The following is a 23,625-nucleotide window of genomic DNA, read 5'->3' on the forward strand; positions in this document are numbered from 1 at the left end:
ATCGGGTGTAGTAGGCCGCCTTGAGGGGTTAAAACCCCATTCATACAGGTCGATAATTGCTATACGAGCGCTCATTAATGCTCATTTGTTTGCAGAAATCAGCCGGTGTAAGCGGACCTTAAGAAGAGAGAGTTTATTTCTTATAAGAAGCGATTTTATTTTGCAAAACTTTTCAACGTTGAACATACACGGCGTAATTTACCGCATGCGTCTCTGAGATCGGGGAAGATGGCGGCTGCGCTCGGCTGCTTCTCACCGTCTCGTCTTCCGTTATTTCTTCTTCTGTATGGTGATTAGATGAATAAACGTACGATATACAGGACCGAAATTCTGGGAAAGGAAAACAAGAGGAGGAATTTTATGGGGGTCCCCAGTGTTATCCCATATATGATGCAGAGGATTTTCTCACCTGGACGGTTTGGTGAATGAGCCCCAGATATGCAGCGATGACCAGAGACATGAACAGGTCAAACACTGCTGGCTTCACCCTACAAAACACAAATTGAGAACTGATATCCCCCACCCATCATTGGAGAGCCCCCTCACACCCTGCTCTAATAAAAGCTCAGACTTATCCGCTTCTCTTGGAATTAGATCTGAGCAGTGCTGCAGTGTAAAGCATGTGAGAAAAAGCAGAGCGTCTCCCCAAGCCAAGGATTTTCAGCTACCTCACCTGTGTGATGTCATCGTCTGCTTCATTGGCTCATAGAAAACCAACTCCGGATTCCTGGTAAGAGAAGAGAATATACAGTGTAATGTCACAAATGTACACCAGGGGGCAGACTGGTCACTGAATGATGAACATGACCATGTCTGAGGATATGTTTGTGGTGGAATCCCCCTTAAGTACAGACCAGTACCTGTCGTCTGGCTTGAAGACGTGGCGCCTTACGTCCTTCAGGTATCTTCTGAACAGATTCTCCATGGTGGATAGTATTGGGTGGTCCTTTGTGATCAGCTGAGCGGCCCGAAGCTGCGAGGTCAACCAGTCGAGATCGGCTGATAATCGTTCCTCCTGGACGCCCTGCGACCACCGACGTTAAACTGTTCAGAACTTCGGTCATTCAAAATTAGAGGACAGAATTATATAAAGAACTCTCACCAAGTTTCCTTCGAAGATGCAAACATTTCTTGGAGTTTTCTGAAAAAGTGAAAACAAGTTCAGGTTGTGCATATTACAATGTTACCACCAGGGGGCAGTGGTGGGATATGAGAGAGGTCCAGTAGACTATGATGTATAGGTATAAATAAAGTTGGTCACCCCTCTGTGACTGACACCAACCGTAATCTGATCGATCCTCTGTGACTGACACCGGACTGTAATCTGATATCTCAATTATGACTTCCACCGGACTGTTATCTGCTCGCTCCTTGGGTATGAACTCTGTTAAACTTGCACAGCTCAGTGCCTCGTGTTGACGTGATAAAGTTGAGCGGAGTTCATGCCAATGAACTCTGTCTACCCCAATGACATCAGCACGAATGTGGGAAAGTTCTCATGGCGTTCACGCTGATGTCTTTGAGGTAAATGAAGTTCATTGGCTCTGAACTCTGCCGACCTCTCTGACGGCAGCGTGAAAACTTTCTCACACTCGCTGAGATATCATTGAGGTGAACTGAGCTCGCTGGGTATGAACTCCGCTCAACTTTATCAGGTCACTGTGAGTCACTGAGCTGCGCAAGCACACGCAGCTTAATGTTTCTGCTGCCTGGCAGGCTGAACGCTCACATCATTTCAGCATGCCAAATTGATGTAGCAGTGCTAGAGTCGTCTATGGACAGATGGATTATTATCTTCATGTTGGGGACAAGTGAGGATTATGTTGCTTTATTTTATTTGTTTTTTTACAGGGGACATGGGCTTCAATGGATTGGAGGATAAGCATGAGTATAAGGCCACGGTCCCTCTATCAGTATTCAGTATTTTTTCTCAGGAGTGGGAGCCAAAACCAGGTGAGGAAAGGTATAATATAAACAAGTCACCAATTTTGCATTTATCACCCACTGGCTCCCACTCCTGAGAAAATTACTGACCGAATACTGATAGTGGGGCCCTGTCCTTAGGGTTTTTATTTTTAATTCAATAAAGGAGTTTGTGTCATTATTTCAAATAAAGGCCTTTATTTTGGGTCTTTCTTTTTTTAAACAATATGACCATGGGGTTCATACTAGAGGCATCGTATAGACGCCTCTCCATTACTAACCCCTGGGCTTGATGTCAGCTGCCAATACAAAGCTGACATCAACCCCAGCCCAATTACTCCACTTGCTACCGCACCAGGGCAAGTGGGAAGAGCAGAGGCTAAGCGCCAGAAGTGGTGCATGTTATGGATGCTCCTTTTCTGGGGCGGCTGAGAGATAGTGTTATTAGTCTAGGAGGGGGTCAATATCTATGGCCCCTTCCCAGCCTATTAATATCAGCCCGCAGCTGTCTGCCTAGCCTTTGCTTGTTATTAATTATAGGGTTTCCCTTACCCCTCCCAAGTCATTTTTTGGGTCTCCCATTTTAATAACTAGTAAAGGCTAAGTATACAGCTGTAAGCTGATATTAATAGCCTGGGAAGCTTAATAAAATTTAGGGGGATCACATGCCATTTTTTTTCAGAAATATATTAATTTGTTAATTAAATACATGTACATTAAACTACACACGCAAAGCACTGATTATATATGACATCTTTCTATCTAACAATCTATTCTATTCTGACCTGCCACACTGATTTTATTGTACTCGGCTGATGAAATGTTGGGTTTCCTATGAGATGGGTGCGTAAAAAATTGGATGGCATAACCATGGCCCTAGGGCCGTGCAATTTTTTTTCTTTCTCCCTCGCACCCATTGACTTGACTGATGTAGGGCTGAGTGCCTGATTCCAGTGATGTATCACTTACTAGGTTGTGTTTTGCTGTTTCAATACAATCAGTGTTTTATCAGCAGAAGATTATCACTACAGGACTAGTGTCCCATTCCTTCTAGTCCAGCTCCACCCCAACTGTCACTTTACATTGGTCACTTTCTGTATACAATCAGTGATGTGGCCGGGGTTATACAGGTTATACAGTGTTCTGAGCTCTGCTAGATCTGCAGAAGAGAAAACTGATTCCATCATAACTTCTGCACTCAGTAAACTAAGTGTTACATCGCTGGAATCAGGGTCTCTGTCCCTGCATCATGCTGCTCTCATATACATAGCAAAAACCCGCTGAGAGATCCCCTTAAACCCCCATAAGAGGCTTCAGACTGCTTTGTGGTCCTGTGAGGTTATACTTACTGATTGATTTCCTTCCGGGGTTCACATATTCAGAGCTAATTTATCTGCACAGACTGGAGAATGGCAGTCGTATCTCCAGCCATTATCGGGGGCCTATAGTGAGCGTATTGTGGTCTCCGCTGTCCGTAATTACCGCAGCCAGAGGTTATGCTCTCCATATCCTTCATCAGACGATGTTATTCCATCGTAATAATAACTCAAACATCTCATTTACGTCGTTTTCAGAAGATAATGAGGACGGAGCGTGAAAGCGTCGCCCTCCAGCAATCACCTCGACTTTTCCTTCTCTGTCATAACTCATGGTAATAAGTGAAGTGAAAAATGACAATTCTGTAGAACAAGCAGAGGATGGAGGGGCTGGGGGTAAGAGCACTATACACTGGCAGCAGAGGGCTGGGGGGTAAGGGCACTATACACTGGCAGCAGAGGGCTGGGGGGTAAGGGCACTATACACTGGCAGCAGAGGGCTGGTGGTGAGAGCACTGTACACTGGCAGCAGAGGGCTGGGGGTAATTGCACTGTACACTGGCAGCAGAGGGCTGGTGGTGAGAGCACTGTACACTGGCAGCAGAGGGCTGGTGGTGAGAGCACTGTACACTGGCAGCAGAGGGCTGGGGGTAATTGCACTGTACACTGGCAGCAGAGGGCTGGTGGTGAGAGCAATGTACACTGGCAGCAGAGGGCTGGTGGTGAGAGCAATGTACACTGGCAGCAGAGGGCTGGGGGGTAAGAGCACTATACACTGGCAGCAGAGGGCTGGTGGTGAGAGCACTGTACACTGGCAGCAGAGGGCTGGTGGTGAGAGCACTGTACACTGGCAGCAGAGGGCTGGGGGTAATTGCACTGTACACTGGCAGCAGAGGGCTGGTGGTGAGAGCAATGTACACTGGCAGCAGAGGGCTGGTGGTGAGAGCACTGTACACTGGCAGCAGAGGGCTGGGGGTAATTGCACTGTACACTGGCAGCAGAGGGCTGGTGGTGAGAGCACTGTACACTGGCAGCAGAGGGCTGGTGGTGAGAGCACTGTACACTGGCAGCAGAGGGCTGGTGGTGAGAGCACTGTACACTGGCAGCAGAGGGCTGGGGGGTAAGCGCACTGTACACTGGCAGCAGAGGGCTGGGGGTAATTGCACTATACACTGACAGCAGAGGGCTGGGGGTAAGGGCACTGTACACTGGCAGCAGAGGGCTTGGGGTAAGAGCACTGTACTCTGGCAGCTGGGGGTAAGGGCACTGTACTCTGGCAGCAGAGGGCTGGGGGTAATTGCACTATACACTGGCAGCAGAGGGTTGGGGGGTAGGGGCACTATACACTGGCAGTAGAGGGCTGGCGGTAAGGGCACTATACACTGGTGGCAGAGGGCTAGGGGTAATTGCACTGTACAAAGCCACCAGTGTACAATGCCCTTACCCCTAGCCCCCTGCCACCAGTGTACAATGCCCTTACCCCTAGCCCCCTGCCACCAGTGTACAATGCCCTTACCCCTAGCCCCCTGCCACCAGTGTACAATGCCCTTACCCCTAGCCCTCTGCCACCAGTGTACAATGCCCTTACCCCTAGCCCCCTGCCACCAGAGGGCTAGGGGTAAGGGCATTGTACACTGGTGGCAGAGGGCTGGGGGTAAGGACATTGTACGCAGGCAGCAGAGGGCTAGGGGTAAGAACATTGTACGCAGGCAGCAGAGGGCTGGGGGTAAGGACATTGTACATTGGTGGCAGAGACCTAGGGGTAAGGATATTGTACGCAGGCAGCACTATACACTGGCAGAAGAGGGCTAGAGGTAAGGGCATTCTACACTGGCAGCAAGAGAGCTGGGGTTAAGGGCATTGTATGCAGAGGGTTGGGGGTAAGGGCAATGTAAGCAAGCAACAGCGGGCTGGGGGCAATGTACGTGGGCAACATAGGGCTGGGGGTAAGGGAATTGTACACAGATGGCTGGAAGTAAGGGCATTATACCTGAGCAGCACAGGGCAGGGGTTAAAGGCATTGTATGCAGGCAGCAGAGGGTTGGGGGTAAGGGCATTGTACACTGGCAGCAGAGGGCTGGGGGTAAGGGCATTGTACGCAGGCTGCAGAGGGCTGGGGTAAGGGCATTATGCGCAGGCGACAAGGCTGGGGATAAGGGCATTGTATGCAGAGGGCTGGGGGTAAGGGCATTGTACACTATACACTGGCAGTAGAGGGTTGGGGGTAAGAGCACTGTACACTGGCAGCAGAGGGCTGGGGGGTAAGGCACTATACACTGGCAGCAGAGGGCTGGGGGTAATTGCACTATACACTGGCAGCAGAGGGCTGGCGGTAAGAGCACTGTACACTGGCAGCAGAGGGCTGGGTTTAAGGGCACTATACACAGACAGCAGAGGGCTGGGGGTAAGGGCACTGTACACTGGCAGCAGAGGGCTGGAGGTAAGAGCACTGTACACTGGCAGCAGAGGGAGGGGGGTAATTGCACTATACACTGGCAGCAGAGGGCTGGCGGTAAGAGCACTGTACACTGGCAGCAGAGGGCTGGGGGTAAGGGCACTATACACTCACAGCAGAGGGCTGGAGGTAAGGGCACTGTACAGTGGCAGCAGAAGGCTGGGGGGTAGGGGCACTATACACTGGCAGTAGAGGGCTGGTGGTAAGGGCACTATACACTGGCAGAAAAGGGCTGAGGGGTAAGGGCACTACACTGGCAGCAGAGGGCTGGGGGTAAGGGCACTGTACACTGGCAGCAGAGGGCTGGGGGGTAGGGCGCTTTGCACTGGCAGCAGAGGGCTGGGGGTAAGGCCATTGTACACTGGTGGCAGAGGGCTTGGGGTAAGGACATTGTACGCAGGCAGCAGAGGGCTAGGGGTAAGGGCATTGTACACTGGTGGCAGAGGGCTAGGGGTCAGGGCATTATACACTGGTGGCAGAGGGCTGGGGGTAAGGACATTGTACGTAGGCAGCAGAGGGCTGGGGGTAAGGCCATTGTACATTGGTGGCAGAGACCTAGGGGTAAGGATATTGTACGCAGGCAGCACTATACACTGGCAGAAGAGGGCTGGAGGTAAGGGCATTCTACACTGGCGGCAAGAGAGCTGGGGTTAAGGGCATTGTATGCAGAGGGTTGGGGGTAAGGGCAATGTAAGCAGGCAACAGCGGGCTGGGGGCAATGTATGTGGGCAACATAGGGCTGTGGGTAAGGGAATTGTACACAGATGGCTGGAAGTAAGGGCATTATACCTGAGCAGCAGAGGGCAGGGGTTAAAGGCATTGTATGCAGGCAGCAGAGGGCTGGGGTAAGGGCATTGTACACTGGCAGCAGAGGGCTGGGGGTAAGGGCATTGTATGCAGAGGGCTGGGGGTAAGGGCATTGTACACTATACACTGGCAGTAGAGGGTTGGGGGTAAGAGCACTGTACCCTGGCAGCAGAGGGCTGGGTTTAAGGGCACTATACACTGACAACAGAGGGCTGGGGGTATGGGCACTGTACAGTGGCAGCAGAGGGCTGGGGGGTAGGGGCACTATACACTGGCAGTAGAGGGCTGGCGGTAAGAGCACTGTACACTGGCAGCAGAGGGCTGGGGGTAAGAGCACTGTACACTGGCAGCAGAGGGCCGGGGGTAAGAGCACTGTACACTGGCAGCAGAGGGCTGGTGGTAAGAGCACTGTACACTGGCAGCAGAGGGCTGGAGGTAAGGGCACTGTACACTGGCAGCAGAGGACTGGGGGTAATTGCACTATACACTGGCAGCAGAGGACTGGGGGTAAGAGCACTGTACGCTGGCAGCAGAGGGCTGGGGGGTAAGGCACTATACACTGGCAGCAGAGGGCTGGGGGTAATTGCACTATACACTGGCAGCAGAGGGCTGGCGGTAAGAGCACTGTACACTGGCAGCAGAGGGCTGGGGGTAAGGGCACTATACACTCACAACAGAGGGCTGGAGGTAAGGGCACTGTACAGTGGCAGCAGAAGGCTGGGGGGTAGGGGCACTATACACTGGCAGTAGAGGGCTGGTGGTAAGGGCACTATACACTGGCAGAAAAGGGCTGGGGGGGTAAGGGCACTACACTGGCAGCAGAGGGCTGGGGGTAAGGGCACTGTACACTGGCAGCAGAGGGCTGGGGGGTAGGGCACTTTACACTGGCAGCAGAGGGCTGGGAAGTAGGGACACTATACACTGGCAGTAGAGGGCTGGCGGTAAGGGCACTATGGCAAAAAAGGGCTGGGGGTAAGGACACTGTACATTGGTGGCAGAGGGTTAGGGGTAAGGGCATTGTACACTGGTGGCAGAAGGCTGGGGGTAAGGACATTGTACTCAGGCAGCAGAGGGCTGGGGGTAAGGACATTGTACTCAGGCAGCAGAGGGCTGGGGGTAAGGACATTGTACGCAGGCAGCAGAGGGCTGGGGGTAAGGACATTGTACGCAGGCAGCAGAGGGCTGGGGGTAAGGACATTGTACGCAGGCAGCAGAGGGCTGGGGGTAAGGACATTGTACGCAGGATGCAGAGGGCTGGGGGTAAGGACATTGTGCGCAGGCAGCAGAGGGCTGGGGGTAAGGACATTGTGCGCAGGCAGCAGAGGGCTGGGGGTAAGGACATTGTGCGCAGGCAGCAGAGGGCTGGGGGTAAGGACATTGTACGCAGGCAGCAGAGGGCTGGGGGTAAGGACATTTACGCAGGCAGCAGAGGGCTGGAGGTAAGGACATTGTAAGCCGGCAGCAGAGGGCTAGGGGAAAGGGCATTGTAAATTGGCGGCAGAGACCTGGCGGTAAGGATATTGTACGCAGGCAGCAGAGGGCTAGGGGAAAGGGCATTGTAAATTGGCGGCAGAGACCTGGCGGTAAGGATATTGTACGCAGGCAGCAGAGGGCTGGGGTAAGGCACTATGCACTGGCAGAAGAGGGCTGGAGGTAAGGGCATTGTACACTGGCGGCAGAGAGCTGGGGTTAAGGGCATTATACGCAGGCAACAGCGGGCTGGGGGTAAGGGCAATGTACGTGGGCAACATAGGGCTGGGGGTAAGGGAATTGTACACAGAGGGCTGGAAGTAAGGGCATTATACCTGAGCAGCAGAGGGCAGGGGTTAAAGGCATTGTATGCAGGCAGCAGAGGCTTGGGGGTAAGAGCACTGTACACTGGCAGCAGAGGGCTGGGGGTAATTGCACTATACACTGGCAGCAGAGGGCTGGGGGTAATTGCACTATACACTGGCAGCAGAGGGCTGGGGGTAATTGCACTATACACTGGCAGCAGAGGACTGGGGGTAAGAGCACTGTACGCTGGCAGCAGAGGGCTGGGGGGTAAGGCACTATACACTGGCAGCAGAGGGCTGGGGGTAATTGCACTATACACTGGCAGCAGAGGGCTGGCGGTAAGAGCACTGTACACTGGCAGCAGAGGGCTGGGGGTAAGGGCACTATACACTCACAACAGAGGGCTGGAGGTAAGGGCACTGTACAGTGGCAGCAGAAGGCTGGGGGGTAGGGGCACTATACACTGGCAGTAGAGGGCTGGTGGTAAGGGCACTATACACTGGCAGAAAAGGGCTGGGGGGTAAGGGCACTACACTGGCAGCAGAGGGCTGGGGGTAAGGGCACTGTACACTGGCAGCAGAGGGCTGGGGGGTAGGGCACTTTACACTGGCAGCAGAGGGCTGGGAGGTAGGGACACTATACACTGGCAGTAGAGGGCTGGCGGTAAGGGCACTATGGCAAAAAAGGGCTGGGGGTAAGGACACTGTACATTGGCAGAGGGTTAGGGGTAAGGGCATTGTACACTGGTGGCAGAAGGCTGGGGGTAAGGACATTGTACTCAGGCAGCAGAGGGCTGGGGGTAAGGACATTGTACTCAGGCAGCAGAGGGCTGGGGGTAAGGACATTGTACGCAGGCAGCAGAGGGCTGGGGGTAAGGACATTGTACGCAGGCAGCAGAGGGCTGGGGGTAAGGACATTGTACGCAGGCAGCAGAGGGCTGGGGGTAAGGACATTGTACGCAGGCAGCAGAGGGCTGGGGGTAAGGACATTGTACGCAGGCAGCAGAGGGCTGGGGGTAAGGACATTGTACGCAGGCAGCAGAGGGCTGGGGGTAAGGACATTTACGCAGGCAGCAGAGGGCTGGAGGTAAGGACATTGTAAGCCGGCAGCAGAGGGCTAGGGGAAAGGGCATTGTAAATTGGCGGCAGAGACCTGGCGGTAAGGATATTGTACGCAGGCAGCAGAGGGCTGGGGGTAAGGGCACTATGCACTGGCAGAAGAGGGCTGGAGGTAAGGGCATTGTACACTGGCGGCAGAGAGCTGGGGTTAAGGGCATTATACGCAGGCAACAGCGGGCTGGGGGTAAGGGCAATGTACGTGGGCAACATAGGGCTGGGGGTAAGGGAATTGTACACAGAGGGCTGGAAGTAAGGGCATTATACCTGAGCAGCAGAGGGCAGGGGTTAAAGGCATTGTATGCAGGCAGCAGAGGCTTGGGGGTAAGAGCACTGTACACTGGCAGCAGAGGGCTGGGGGTAATTGCACTATACACTGGCAGCAGAGGGCTGGCGGTAAGAGCACTGTACACTGGCAGCAGAGGGCTGGGGGTAAGGGCACTATACACTCACAGCAGAGGGCTGGAGGTAAGGGCACTGTACAGTGGCAGCAGAAGGCTGGGGGGTAGGGGCACTATACACTGGCAGTAGAGGGCTGGTGGTAAGGGCAATGTGCGTGGGCAACATAGGGCTGGGGGTAAGGGAATTGTACACAGAGGGCTGGAAGTAAGGGCATTATACCTGAGCAGCAGAGGGCAGGGGTTAAAGGCATTGTATGCAGGCAGCAGAGGGTTGGGGGTAAGAGCACTGTACACTGGCAGCAGAGGGCTGGAGGTAAGGGCATTGTACACTGGCGGCAGAGGGCTGGGGTAAGGGCATTATGCGCAGTTGACAAGGCTGGGGATAAGGGCATTGTATGCAGAGGGCTGGAGGTAAGGGTATTGTACACAGGCAGCTGGGGGTAAGGACATTGTACGCAGGCAGCAGAGGGCTGGGGTAAGGACATTAGTATGCAGGCAGCAGAGGGCTGGGGGTAAGGACATTGTACACAGAGGGCTGGGGGTAAGGACATTGTACACAGAGGGCTGGGGCTGGGGGTAAGGACATTTGTATGCAGGCAGCAGAGGGCTGGGGGTAAGGACATTGTACGCAGGCAACAGAAGGCTGGGGGTATGGGCATTGTACGAAGGTAGCAGAGGGCTGGGGGTAAGGACATTGTACGCAGGTAGCAGAGGGCTGGGGGAAGGACATTGTACACAGGCAGCAGAGGGTTGGGGGTAAGGACATTAGTATGCAGGCAGCAGAGGGCTGGGGGTAAGGACATTAGTATGCAGGCAGCAGAGGGCTGGGGGTAAGGACATTTGTACGCAGGCAGCAGAGGGTTGGGGTAAGGACATTAGTATGCAGGCAGCAGAGGGCTGGGGGTAAGGACATTGTACACAGAGGGCTGGGGGTAAGGACATTGTACACAGAGGGCTGGGGCTGGGGGTAAGGACATTTGTATGCAGGCAGCAGAGGGCTGGGGGTAAGGACATTGTACGCAGGCAACAGAAGGCTGGGGGTATGGGCATTGTACGAAGGTAGCAGAGGGCTGGGGGTAAGGACATTGTACGCAGGTAGCAGAGGGCTGGGGGAAGGACATTGTACACAGGCAGCAGAGGGTTGGGGGTAAGGACATTGTACGCAGGCAGCAGAGGGTTGGGGTAAGGACATTTGTATGTAGGCATCAGAGGGTTGGGGTAAGGACATTAGTATGCAGGCAGCAGAGGGCTGGGGGTAAGGACATTGTACACAGAGGGCTGGGGGTAAGGACATTGTACACAGAGGGCTGGGGCTAAGGGCATTGTACGCAGGCAGCAGAGGGCTGGTGGTAAGGACATTTGTACACAGGCAGCAGAGGGTTGGGGGTAAGGACATTTGTACGCAGGCAGCAGAGGGCTGGGGGTAAGGACATTTGTACGCAGGCAGCAGAGGGTTGGGGGTAAGGACATTTGTACGCAGGCAGCAGAGGGTTGGGGGTAAGGACATTTGTACGCAGGCAGCAGAGGGCTGGGGGTAAGGACATTGTACGCAGGCAGCAGAGGGTTGGGGGTAAGGACATTGTACGCAGGCAGCAGAGGGTTGGGGGTAAGGACATTTGTACGCAGGCAGCAGAGGGCTGGGGGTAAGGACATTGTACGCAGGCAGCAGAGGGTTGGGGGTAAGGACATTTGTATGCAGGCAGCAGAGGGCAGAGGGTAAGGACATTTGTATGCAGGCAGCAGAGGGCTGGGGGTAAGGACATTTGTATTCAAGCAGCAGAGGGCTGGGGGTAAGGACATTGTACGCAGGCAGCAGAGGGTTGGGGTAAGGACATTTGTATGCAGGCAGCTGGTGGTTGGGGTAAGGACATTTGTATGCAGGCAGCAGAGGGCTGGGGGTAAGGATGTTGTACACAGGCAGCAGAGGGCTGGGGGTAAGGGCATTATATGCAGGTAGCAGAGGGCTGGGGGTAAGGATATTGTACGCAGGCAGCAGAGGGCTGGGGGTAAGGACATTTGTACGCAGGCAGCAGAGGGCTGGGGGTAAGGGCATTGTATGCAGGTAGCACAGGGTTGGGGGTAAGGATATTGTACGCAGGCAGCAGAGGGTTGGGGGTAAGGACATTTGTATGCAAGCAGCAGAGGGCTGGGGGTAAGGACATTGTACGCAGGCAGCAGAGGGTTGGGGTAAGGACATTTGTATGCAGGCTGCTGGTGGTTGGGGTAAGGACATTTGTATGCAGGCAGCAGAGGGCTGGGGGTAAGGACGTTGTACACAGGCAGCAGAGGGCTGGGGGTAAGGACGTTGTACACAGGCAGCAGAAGGCTGGGGGTGAGGGCATTATATGCAGGTAGCAGAGGGCTGGGGGTAAGGATATTGTACGCAGGCAGCAGAGGGCTGGGGGTAAGGATATTGTATGCAGGCAGCAGAGGGCTGGGGGTAAGGATATTGTATGCAGGCAGCAGAGGGCCAGGGGTAAGAACGTTGTACACAGGCAGCAGAGGGCTGGGGGTGAGGGCATTATATGCAGGTAGCAGAGGGCTGGGGGTAAGGATATTGTACGCAGGCAGCAGAGGGCTGGGGGTAAGGATATTGTATGCAGGCAGCAGAGGGCCAGGGGTAAGGACGTTGTACACAGGCAGCAGAGGGCTGGGGGTAAGGACGTTGTACACAGGCAGCAGAAGGCTGGGGGTGAGGGCATTGTGTGCAGGCAGCAGAGGGCTGGGGGTAAGGATATTGTATGCAGGCAGCAGAGGGCTGGAGGTAAGGATATTGTACACAGGCAGCAGAGGTCTGGGGGTAAGGACATTGTATGCAGAGGGCTGGAGGTAAGGACATTGTATGCAGGCAGCAGAGGGCTGGGGGTAAGGACATTGTACGCAGGCAGCAGAGGGCTGGGGGTAAGGACATTGTACGCAGGCAGTAGAGGGTTGGGGGTACGGACATTTGTATGCAGAGGGCTGAGGGTAAGAACATTGTACGCAGGCAGCAGAGGGTTGGGGGTAAGAACATTGTACGCAGGCAGCAGAGGGCTGGGGGTAAGGACATTGTACACAGGCAGCAAAGGGCTGGGGGTAACGACATTGTATGCAGGCAGCAGAGGGCTAGGGGTAAGGGCATTGTATGGAGGTAGCAGAGGGCTGGGGGTAAGGACATTGTACACAGGCAGTAGAGGGCTGGGGGTAAGGGCATTCTACGCAGGTAGCAGAGGGCTGGGGGTAAGGACATTGTACGCAGGCAACAGGGTTGGGGGTAAGGACATTTGTACACAGGCAGCAGAGGGCTGGGGGTAAGGGCATTGTACGCAGGCAGCAGAGGGCTGTGGGTAAGAACATTGTACACAGAGGGCTGGGGGTAAGGACATTTGTATGCGGGCAACAGAGGGTTGGGGGTAAGGACATTTGTATGCAGGCAGCCGAGGGCTGGGGATAAGGACATTGTACGCAGGCAACAGAGGGCTGTGGGTAAGAACATTGTACACAGAGGGCTGGGGGTAAGGACATTTGTATGCGGGCAACAGAGGGTTGGGGGTAAGGACATTTGTATGCGGGCAGCCGAGGGCTGGGGATAAGGACATTGTACGCAGGCAACAGAAGGCTGGTGGTATGGGCATTGTACGCAGGTAGCAGAGGGCTGGGGGTAAGGACATTGTACACAGGCAGCAGAGGGTTGGGGTAAGGACATTTGTATGTAGGCATCAGAGGGTTGGGGTAAGGACATTTGTACACAGGCAGCAGAGGGCTGGGGGTAAGGGCATTGTACGCAGGCAGCAGAGGGCTGTGGGTAAGAACATTGTACACAGAGGGCTGGGGGTAAGGACATTTGTATGCGGGCAACAGAGGGTTGGGGGTAAGGACATTTGTATGCGGGCAGCCGAGGGCTGGGGATAAGGACATTGTACGCAGGCAACAGAAGGCTGGTGGTATGGGCATTGTACGCAGGTAGCAGAGGGCTGGGGGTAAGGACATTGTACACAGGCAGCAGAGGGTTGGGGTAAGGACATTTGTATGTAGGCATCAGAGGGTTGGGGTAAGGACATTTGTATGCAGGCAGCAGAGGGCTGGGGGTAAGGGCATTGTATACAGAGGGCTGGGGGCAAGGACATTGTACGCAGGCAGCAGAGGGCTGGTGGTAAGGACATTTGTACGCAGGCAGCAGAGGGCTGGGGGTAAGGACATTGTACGCAGGTAGCAGAGGGTTGGGGGTAAGGACATTTGTATGCAGGCAGCAGAGGGCTGAGGGTAAGGACATTTGTATACAGGCAGCAGAGGGCTGGGGGTAAGGACATTGTACGCAGGCAACAGAAGGCTGCGGGTAAGGGCATTGTATGCAGGTAGCAGAGGGTTGGGGGTAAGGATATTGTACGCAGGCAGCAGAGGGTTGGGGGTAAGGACATTTGTATGCAAGCAGCAGAGGGCTGGGGGTAAGGACATTGTACGCAGGCAGCAGAGGGTTGGGGTAAGGACATTTGTATGCAGGCAGCTGGTGGTTGGGGTAAGGACATTTGTATGCAGGCAGCAGAGGGCTGGGGGTAAGGATGTTGTACACAGGCAGCAGAGGGCTGGGGGTAAGGACGTTGTACACAGGCAGCAGAAGGCTGGGGGTGAGGGCATTATATGCAGGTAGCAGAGGGCTGGGGGTAAGGATATTGTACGCAGGCAGCAGAGGGCTGGGGGTAAGGATGTTGTACACAGGCAGCAGAGGGCTGGGGGTAAGGACGTTGTACACAGGCAGCAGAAGGCTGGGGGTAAGGATATTGTACGCAGGCAGCAGAGGGCTGGGGGTAAGGATATTGTACGCAGGCAGCAGAGGGCTGAGGGTAAGGATGTTGTACACAGGCAGCAGAGGGCTGGGGGTAAGGACGTTGTACACAGGCAGCAGAAGGCTGGGGGTAAGGATATTGTACGCAGGCAGCAGAGGGCTGGGGGTAAGGATATTGTACGCAGGCAGCAGAGGGCTGGGGGTAAGGATGTTGTACACAGGCAGCAGAGGGCTGGGGGTAAGGACGTTGTACACAGGCAGCAGAAGGCTGGGGGTGAGGGCATTATATGCAGGTAACAGAGGGCTGGGGGTAAGGATATTGTACGCAGGCAGCAGAGGGCTGGGGGTAAGGATATTGTACGCAGGCAGCAGAGGGCGTGGGGTAAAGATATTGTACGCAGGTAGCAGAGGGCTGGGGGTAAGGACATTGTACGCAGGCAGCAGATGGCTGGGGGTAAGGACATTGTACGCAGGCAGTAGAGGGTTGGGGGTACGGACATTTGTATGCAGAGGGCTGAGGGTAAGGACATTGTACGCAGGCAGCAGAGGGTTGGGGGTAAGAACATTGTACGCAGGCAGCAGAGGGCTGGGGGTAAGGACATTGTACACAGGCAACAGGATTGGGGGTATGGACATCTGTACACAGGCAGCAGAGGGCTGGGGGTAAGGACATTGTACGCAGGCAACAGGGTTGGGGGTATGGACATCTGTACACAGGCAGCAGAGGGCTGGGGGTAAGGGCATTGTACGCAGGCAGCAGAGGGCTGTGGGTAAGAACATTGTACACAGAGGGCTGGGGGTAAGGACATTTGTTTGCGGGCAACAGAGGGTTGGGGGTAAGGACATTTGTATGCGGGCAGCCGAGGGCTGGGGGTAAGGACATTGTACGCAGGCAACAGAAGGCTGGGGGTATGGGCATTGTACGCAGGTAGCAGAAGTCTGGGGGTAAGGATATTGTACACAGGCAGCAGAGGGTTTGGGGTAAGGACATTTGTATGCAAACAGCAGAGGGCTGGGGGTAAGGACATTGTACGCCGGCAGCAGAGGGCTGGGGGTAAGGACATTGTACGCAGGCAGCAGAGGGCTGGGGGTAAGGACATTGTACACAGGCTGCAGAGGGTTGGGGTAAGGACATTTGTATGCAGGCAGCTGGTGGTTGGGGTAAGGACATTTGTATGCAGGCAGCAGAGGGCTGGGGGTAAGGACATTGTACACAGAGGGCTGGGGGTAAGGACATTGTATGCAGGCAGCAGAGGGCTGGTGGTAAGGATATTTGTACGCAGGCAGCAGAGGGTTGGGGGTAAGGACATTTGTACGCAGGCAGCAGAGGGCTGGGGGTAAGGACATTGTACGCAGGCAGCAGAGGGTTGGGGGTAAGGACATTTGTACGCAGGCAGCAGAGGGCTGGGGGTGAGGACATTGTACGCTGCAGAGGGTTGGGGGTAAGGACATTTGTATTGTTGGCAGCAGAGGGCTGGGGGTAAGGACATTGTACGCAGGCAGCAGAGGGCTGGGGGTGAGGACATTGTACGCTGCAGGGGGTTGGGGGTAAGGACATTTGTATTGTTGGCAGCAGAGGGCTGGGGGTAAGGACATTGTACGCAGGCAGCAGAGGGCTGGGGGTGAGGACATTTGTATTGTTGGCAGCAGAGGGCTGGGGGTAAGGACATTGTACGCAGGCAGCAGAGGGCTGGGGGTAAGGACATTGTACGCAGGCAGCAGAGGGCTGGGGGTAAGGACATTGTACACAGAGGGCTGGGGGTGAGGACATTGTACACAGGCAGCAGAGGGCTGGGGGTGAGGACATTGTACGCAGGCAGCAGAGGGCTGAGTTATCTCTTGTACTGGCTGTAGGACTGGTGTCTACCACTACGGTCACTGTATAGCAATAATATTGGTTCTGATATTGTTTTCTGCTGAGACGCCCCCTGTGCCGCTATTATTAGGCCGCGCCTCCATAGTTGTGAACGTGTGTTACCCGCGGTGGTGTCCATTCAGAGGCTTCCCATTTCCCCTGCACTGACCCCTGGCTACGTCTCTGGTAGGAAGGCCACGGTTTTGAAACAACTGAATTCCTTAAAGCTGAGGCCACGTCTAGCAGGTCGTGGTTCTTCTAGAAGATCTAGGATCGGCCATTGGCCATTTTAGGAGTTTTGCTGTCAGAGCATTGACCGGATCTCACCCTCAATGTGTCCTTGTACAGGAGCCGGGCCAGAGCCTCGCACAGGAGCTCCGTGTTTCTCCGCAGCTTCTTCACATCCACGCGGGACCTGGAGGCAACATCCGATGATATAATAATAATTTTTATTTCTATAGAGCCAACATATTCAGCAGCACTTTACAATAAGCAGGGACTTGTGCAGACAGTAAAGACATCACAGAGTAACACACAGTTCGCCAGATACAGGAGCAGTGAGGGTCCTGCTGCTCACAATCTATGAGGATAAAGGGGAGACTCGGAAGGGGGATGGTAAAAAGTGATTGTATTGTACTGTCTGGCCATAATATAATAAATTGGGTATTCACACAACGCTGCATAAACCGGTCACCAACCAGTGTGTGTATGGGGACACAGAGGGCTATTAAGTGCATGGGGGGGGGGGGTGTGAAGAGATGATACAAGGGTCCTGATTTGGAAGGAAATTTTGTATAGGCAAAACTACGATCGCTAGATAAGTGAGGTGGGACCATAGGCCAGTCTAAAGAAATGCGTTTTAGGCCACGCTTAAAACTGTAGATATTGGGGATTAACCAAAGTGTCCTGGGTAGTGCATTCCAGAGAATTGGCGCAGCATGCGAGAAGTCTTGGAGACGGGAGTGGCAAGTTCGGATTATTGAGGATGTTAATCTTAGGTCAGGGGCACAGGTAGGTTGGTAGACTGAGACGAGGGAGGAGATGCATGGCGGTGCTGAAGCATGGTGCACTTTGTGAGTAAGAGTGATAAGTTTATATTGAACTTTGTAGCGGATGGGTAACCAGTGCAACGACTGGCACAGGGTGGAGGCATCGGTGTATCGGTTGGTGAGGAATATGATCCTGGCTGCTGCATCCAGGACGGATTGGAGAGGGGAAAGTTTAGTAAGAGGGAGACCGATTAGTAGAGAGTTGCATTAGTCTAGACGAGAATAAATAAGAGCTACAGTAAGAGTTTTTCCAGAGTCAAAGGGAAGAAAAGATCGAATTCTAGAGATTGTTTTGAGATGTAGATTTCATGAGCGAGTGAGTGGTTGGACCTGGGGAGTGAAAGAAAGATCTGTACAAGTATGACCCCAAGATAGAGGGCATGTTGCTGGGGAGCAATGGTGGAGCCACACACGGAGATGGCAATATCGGGCACAGGTAGGTTAGTGGAGGGAGGAAACACAAGGGGTTCAGTTTTTCACAGGTTCAGTTTTAGATAGAAGGAGGACACGTCCCAATATATAGAAATGCCAAGGGGATAGGTGTATAAGCCCGTAGGTCTCCAGGATGTTATAGGAAGGGATGACACATATGAAGGATACTGTGGCAATACAAATGTAAGCAAACACCAAATTCATAAATATCAGGGCCAAAGGGTAAAAAGACCGAGCCTGTGAACAATATATAACGTAAACACTGCACAAAGAGACGTAACCCCCTGTTTTAGGATTAAATACACAGCCTGGTGCATAAGGAAAAAAAATCTGCATGAAGATATCCAGATATAAGAGATGGTGTCAGAGAGCTCCCTTATCCCTGTGAGGGGTGAGGAGACGCTGATACGGCCATAGTTGAGAGTCAGGAACTTTTCCACTTGTCTCCAGGTACATTTTCATAGGCCAAATGGGCCCCTGTATGGCTCTGTGTGGGAGCCCATATCGGGATACGGGAACACAATGGATCAAAGTTAGCACTTTCCGCACAGGAGTGAATGTTGGAGGATTCCCCGCAGCCTGGACTGGGATGCTTGATTTTAGGATGGGTTTGGTCTAGAATCTGCTCGAAGCTCATCCTCCTTCATGTAATTTCGAAAAACCTATATCTCTCGTTATATAGCTGCAATATACTCCATGGAAAACTTAATGGGGGTCCCAAAGCCAAATACAAGAGGCTCAGTGAGCGCTAATAGAAATGATGGAAAAGAATATTAAAACTCGTCTGACACAAGTCATGACATGACCCTACAATACCAGATTACCACCACCTCATCATTGTCATAATGGCACCAGGCAATGATAAGAAATGAAACCCCTCTATGTTGGCATTGTTAGTAAGAGCGACTACTTGGCACAGTTCCCGGCATTTCTGAGCCAGGGCAGATGGAATATAATGACTGGCACTATAGATGATCATTATAAGACCAGCAGGCACAATTATAGATGTTCTGCATCTGATCATTAGTGGTGTCTTGTTCAAGGTAGATAATAGAATGATTGGGGGCTTCGTAGCAGAAAAAGAAGAAGAAAACAGGAAGGAGAAGAAAGTCATGATGGTGATTAAACACTAGAAGGAATAGGACCAAGAATAAGGGAGGAGGAAGAAGAAAAAGAAACAGAGAAAACAATCAGGATGATGGAAAATACAAAAAGGGAATGAAAGAAGAGGAGCAAGAAGAAAGGAAGAGAACGAAGAATAAAAGGAAGAGAAGACAGTTATAATTATGGAAGAGGAAGAAGAAACAAAACAAGGAAGAAAGGAAAATGATAGAAAACAAGAAAAAAAGTGATGAATAAGAAAAACAGAGAAGACAAACATTATGGAAAATACGAAAAGGAAAACGGGGCATAAGAAAAAAAAAACTAAGAAAAGTAGGTAGGAAAAACGGAAGAGAAGAAAATCATGATGATGGCAGAGGAGGAAGAAAACGAAGGAGAAGAAAATCACGATGATGATAGAAAACAAGAAATAAGTGATTAATATGAAGGAAAAACAGAGAACACAACCATGATGATTGAAAACAGAAAAAAAGAAAGACACGGAGGATAAGGAAAAAACTAAGAAAATCATGATGATGAAGGAGAAGCAGAAATCAAAATAGAAAGGAAAACGATAGAAAACAAGAAATAAGTGGTGAATAAGAAAAACAGAGAAGACAAACATGATAATGGAAAACACCAAAAGGAAGACAAGGGGAAAAGAAAAAAAAACTAAGAAAAGTAGGTAGGAGAAAAGGAAGGGAAAAAAAAAACATTATGATGGATGAGGAAGAAAAAGAAAACGAAGGAGAAAAAAAATCACGATGATGATAGAAACCAATGGATAAGACCAAGAATAAGGGAGAATGATGAAAAAAATAAATAAATAAAGAAGGCAATAATGGTGGAAAACATGAAAATGAAGACAAAGAAGGGGGATGGAAAGAAGAGGATGAGGAAGAAAGCAAAGAGGAAGAGTAAGATGAAGAAAAGGAAGAGAAGAAAATTATGATGATTGAAAAGAATTAGAGAGAAAAAGAAGAAATCTAAGGTAATGATGAAGAAGCAGAAGAGTAAAGTAAAGAAGCGGAGAACAAGTAGAAAAGAATCCTGATGATTGATGATAGCAGAAAGAAAAGTTGAAAGAAGAACAATAATAAGGTCATTAAAGAGGTGAAGGAAGAAGTGAAAGAATAAGAGTGGGAAGTTCAGGGAAAATGAAGAACACAAAGAACAAGAAAAGGCCAAAGTCTTAAAAAAAAGAAGATGAAAACCAGGAGAAGAAAATGATAACGACGATGATGGAATACAGGAAGAATAAAAAAAGACTTAGACGGCCACTGCGAAGAAGATAAAGAGGAGACTATTCTTTACCTGGTATCTAGGATGGAGTTCTTCACACCCCGCTTGTGGTTGTCCAGTTGTGAAACTGTGAGGGCCGGGAGCCTCTGTAAGCTGAACTGCTCGTGTTCCCAGGCTACAATGGTCTCTCCCAAATTAATCTTCTTATGAACGACTGAAAAATTTACACCAAGAAACGGAGGCGTCAGAACGACCTGCAATGACGAAAGAGTCCACGTCATCAAGTGCTACCTGCGAGACATGTCACTTCTCCACAGACAACCACGAAGGAATCCATCCTCTGCGGCAAAGTGGAGGTTGTCACTGAGGCTCGTCTTATCAATAGTGTCATATAAAGGAGAACTTTGCTACCAGCGGCCCCAGGCACAGACACCGAACCCCGGCCTGGAGTGTTCGTCTGCTCCGGACATTCAGGATTCAATTAAAACAACTTTACTAAGGATCTATTCATAGATGTCTATGAAGTCCACCAAAAGAGCCTCTACAGGAGCTACAGTTGAAACCAGACGTTTCCATCCACTATATAAAAAGACACATCTGCATGTTTTTCTCAGTATCTGACATGAAATCAGAATAAACCTTTCCTGTTTTAGGTCACTTAGGATTACCATAATTTTTAATATTTGCCAAATGCCAGAATAATGAGAGAGAGAGAATGTTTTAAGGCATTTTTATTACTTATTGCAAAGTCAGAAGTTTCCATACACTATTTCAAGATTACTATGCCTTTAAACAATTCTGGACTGCCCATATGATGATGTCATGTGTTTGGAAGCTTCTGATAGTTTTTTTGGCAACATCTGAGTTAATTACAGACACACCTGTGGATGTATTTTAATGCACACCTGAAATACACTGCTTCTTTGTGTAGCATCATGGTAAAGTCTAAATGAAATCAGCCAAGATATCAGGAAGAGAATTGTGGACTTGTAGAAGTCTGGCTCATCCTTGGGTACAATTTCAAGATACCTGAAGGTGCCTCGTTCATATGTACAAACAATTATACCCAAGTACAAACAAGATGGGAATGTCCAGCCATCATGCCACTCAGGAAGGAGATGGGTTCTGTGTCCCGGAGATGAACGTGCTTTGGTCTGACATGAGCATATCAACCCAAGGACAAAAGCAAAAGACCTTATGAAGATGATGGCGGAAGCTGGTAAGATTGTGTCAATATCCACAGGGAAACAAGTACTGTATCAACATGGGCTGAAAGGCCACTCTGCCAGGAAGAAGCCATTACTCCACAAGAAACATAAAAAAGACAGATTAATTTTTGCAAATGCACACAGGAACAAAGCCCTTAATTTTTGAAGACATGTCCTGTGGTCTGATGAAACTAAAATTGAAATTTTTGAAAAGGGAGAAGCATGGAAGCCTAAGAACACCATCCCAACTGTGAAACACGGGGGTGGCAGCATCATGTTGTGGGGTTGTTTTGCTGCAGGAGGGACTGGTGCACTTCACAAAATAGGTGGCATCATGAGAAAAGCAGATTATGTGGCAATACTGAAGTAACATCTCAAGACATCAGCCAGGAAGTTAAAGCTTGAGCGGAAATGGGTCTTCCAAATGACTTAAGGATAACAAAGTCAATGTTTTGGAGTGGCCATCACAAAGCCCTGATCTCAATCCTATCGAAAATTTATGGTAAAAACCGAAAAGGCTGCGAGCAAGACGACCTACAAACCTGGATCAGTTACACCAGTTTTGTCAGGAGGAATCGGCCCAAATTCCCACCAACTATTGTGAGAAGCTTGTGGAAGGAGATCCCAAACGTGTGACCCAAGTCATTCAGTGTAAGGGCAATGGTACCAAATACCAATGAAATGTATGGAAACTTTTGACTTTGCAGTAAGTAATAAAAATGCCTTAAAACATTCTCTCTCTCTCATTATTCTGGCATTTGGCAAATATTAAAAATTATGGTAAAACGGGAAAGGTTTATCCTGATTTCATGTCAGATATAGAGAAAAACATGCAGATGTGTCTTTTTATATAGTGTATGGAAACTTCTGGTTTCAACTGTACATAGCAGAAACAAGTCTGTGCATGATGGAGAGGCAGCCTACTGTATGGTGATGCACACTGCTACACATGTGCTGAATGGTGGTCACCCAGAAGAAATCTAAGCAGCCAGATAAATGTAACTATTCTGCAAAGCTAATAATATCTAGCAATGTCGGTGTGCAGGCAATCTGTGTGGCGGAGTTACACGTTAAGGTTTACAAACCGACTGAAGCTCCTTCATAAACTCCCACTGAGCCGTCCCTTCTGCTGGTGGTCGGGAGACGTGGAGGTGGAGGGAGTCTCCATTGCCCAATGTGTCCAGGCACAGGATGAACGCCACGTTCTCATGAAGGATGCTGGATTCTGAAGGAGCCAGGATCAGCGAGTCAGTAAGCAGAGACCCAGAGTATCAGGGTGATGTGTGAGGATAGACAGGAGATAATGGTAATCACAAAGAATGACAATCACTACAGGGAAACCTACAGGAAACACCACAGGCAAACACCCACACGTGTCCCTCCAATGCACAGTGTGAATGGTGCTGTGTCCACTGCTGCCACATCCACTCTGAAGGTGACTGGTGGATAAATCCAAGTACAACTATCCACTATCTCAGAGCATCAGATAACATGGATGAGACTAATGGGAGGACAGGATCCCTGTGATCACTGGGGTCCCAGCAGTAGGATCCTCAGCAATAAAACACTTATTACCTTTTCTCTGGACTGTTAATAACTGCTGACTGCAGAAAAAAAACTTTAGATGTTCAATTCCTGTCTTTCAGTATCCACCACTAGGGGGAGCCCACTGTAGACACAGATACATGATAAGATCCTGTCTGCAGTCACCACTAGAGGGAGCTCCCTGTATACAGAGATACATGATAAGATTCTGTCTGCAGCCACCACTAGGGAAGCTCACTATATACACAGATACATGATAAGATCCTGTCTGCAGTCACCACTAGGGGGAGCTTCCTGTATACAGAGATACATGATAAGATTCTGTCTGCTGCCACCACTAGGGGGAGCTCCCTGTATACAGAGATGCATGATAAGATTCTGTCTGCAGCCACCACTAGGGGGAGCTCCCTGTATATAGAGATACATGATAAGATTCTGTCTGCAGCCACCACTAGGGGGAGCTCCCTGTATACAGAGATACATGATAAGATCCTGTCTGCAGCCACCACTAGGGGAGCTCACTGTATACAGAGATACATGATAAGATCCTGTCTGCAGCCACCACTAGGGGGAGCTCACTGTATACACAGATACATGATAAGCTTCTGTCTGTAGCCACCACTAGGGGGAGCTCCCTG

The 23,625-nt window shown here is 51.1% G+C and overlaps 1 pseudogene; it reads right to left on the reverse strand.

Annotated features, from left to right (window-relative positions):
• Positions 1 to 177: 177 nt before the first annotated feature.
• Positions 178 to 23,625, reverse strand: part of LOC141148951 (BOS complex subunit NCLN-like) — a 232,840-nt pseudogene continuing 209,392 nt past the window's right edge.

Source organism: Phyllobates terribilis, unplaced genomic scaffold, assembly GCF_046119375.1.
Source record: "Phyllobates terribilis strain yellow unplaced genomic scaffold, ASM4611937v1 Scaffold_1__5_contigs__length_1240528914, whole genome shotgun sequence".
Classification (NCBI taxonomy): Eukaryota; Metazoa; Chordata; class Amphibia; order Anura; family Dendrobatidae; genus Phyllobates; species Phyllobates terribilis.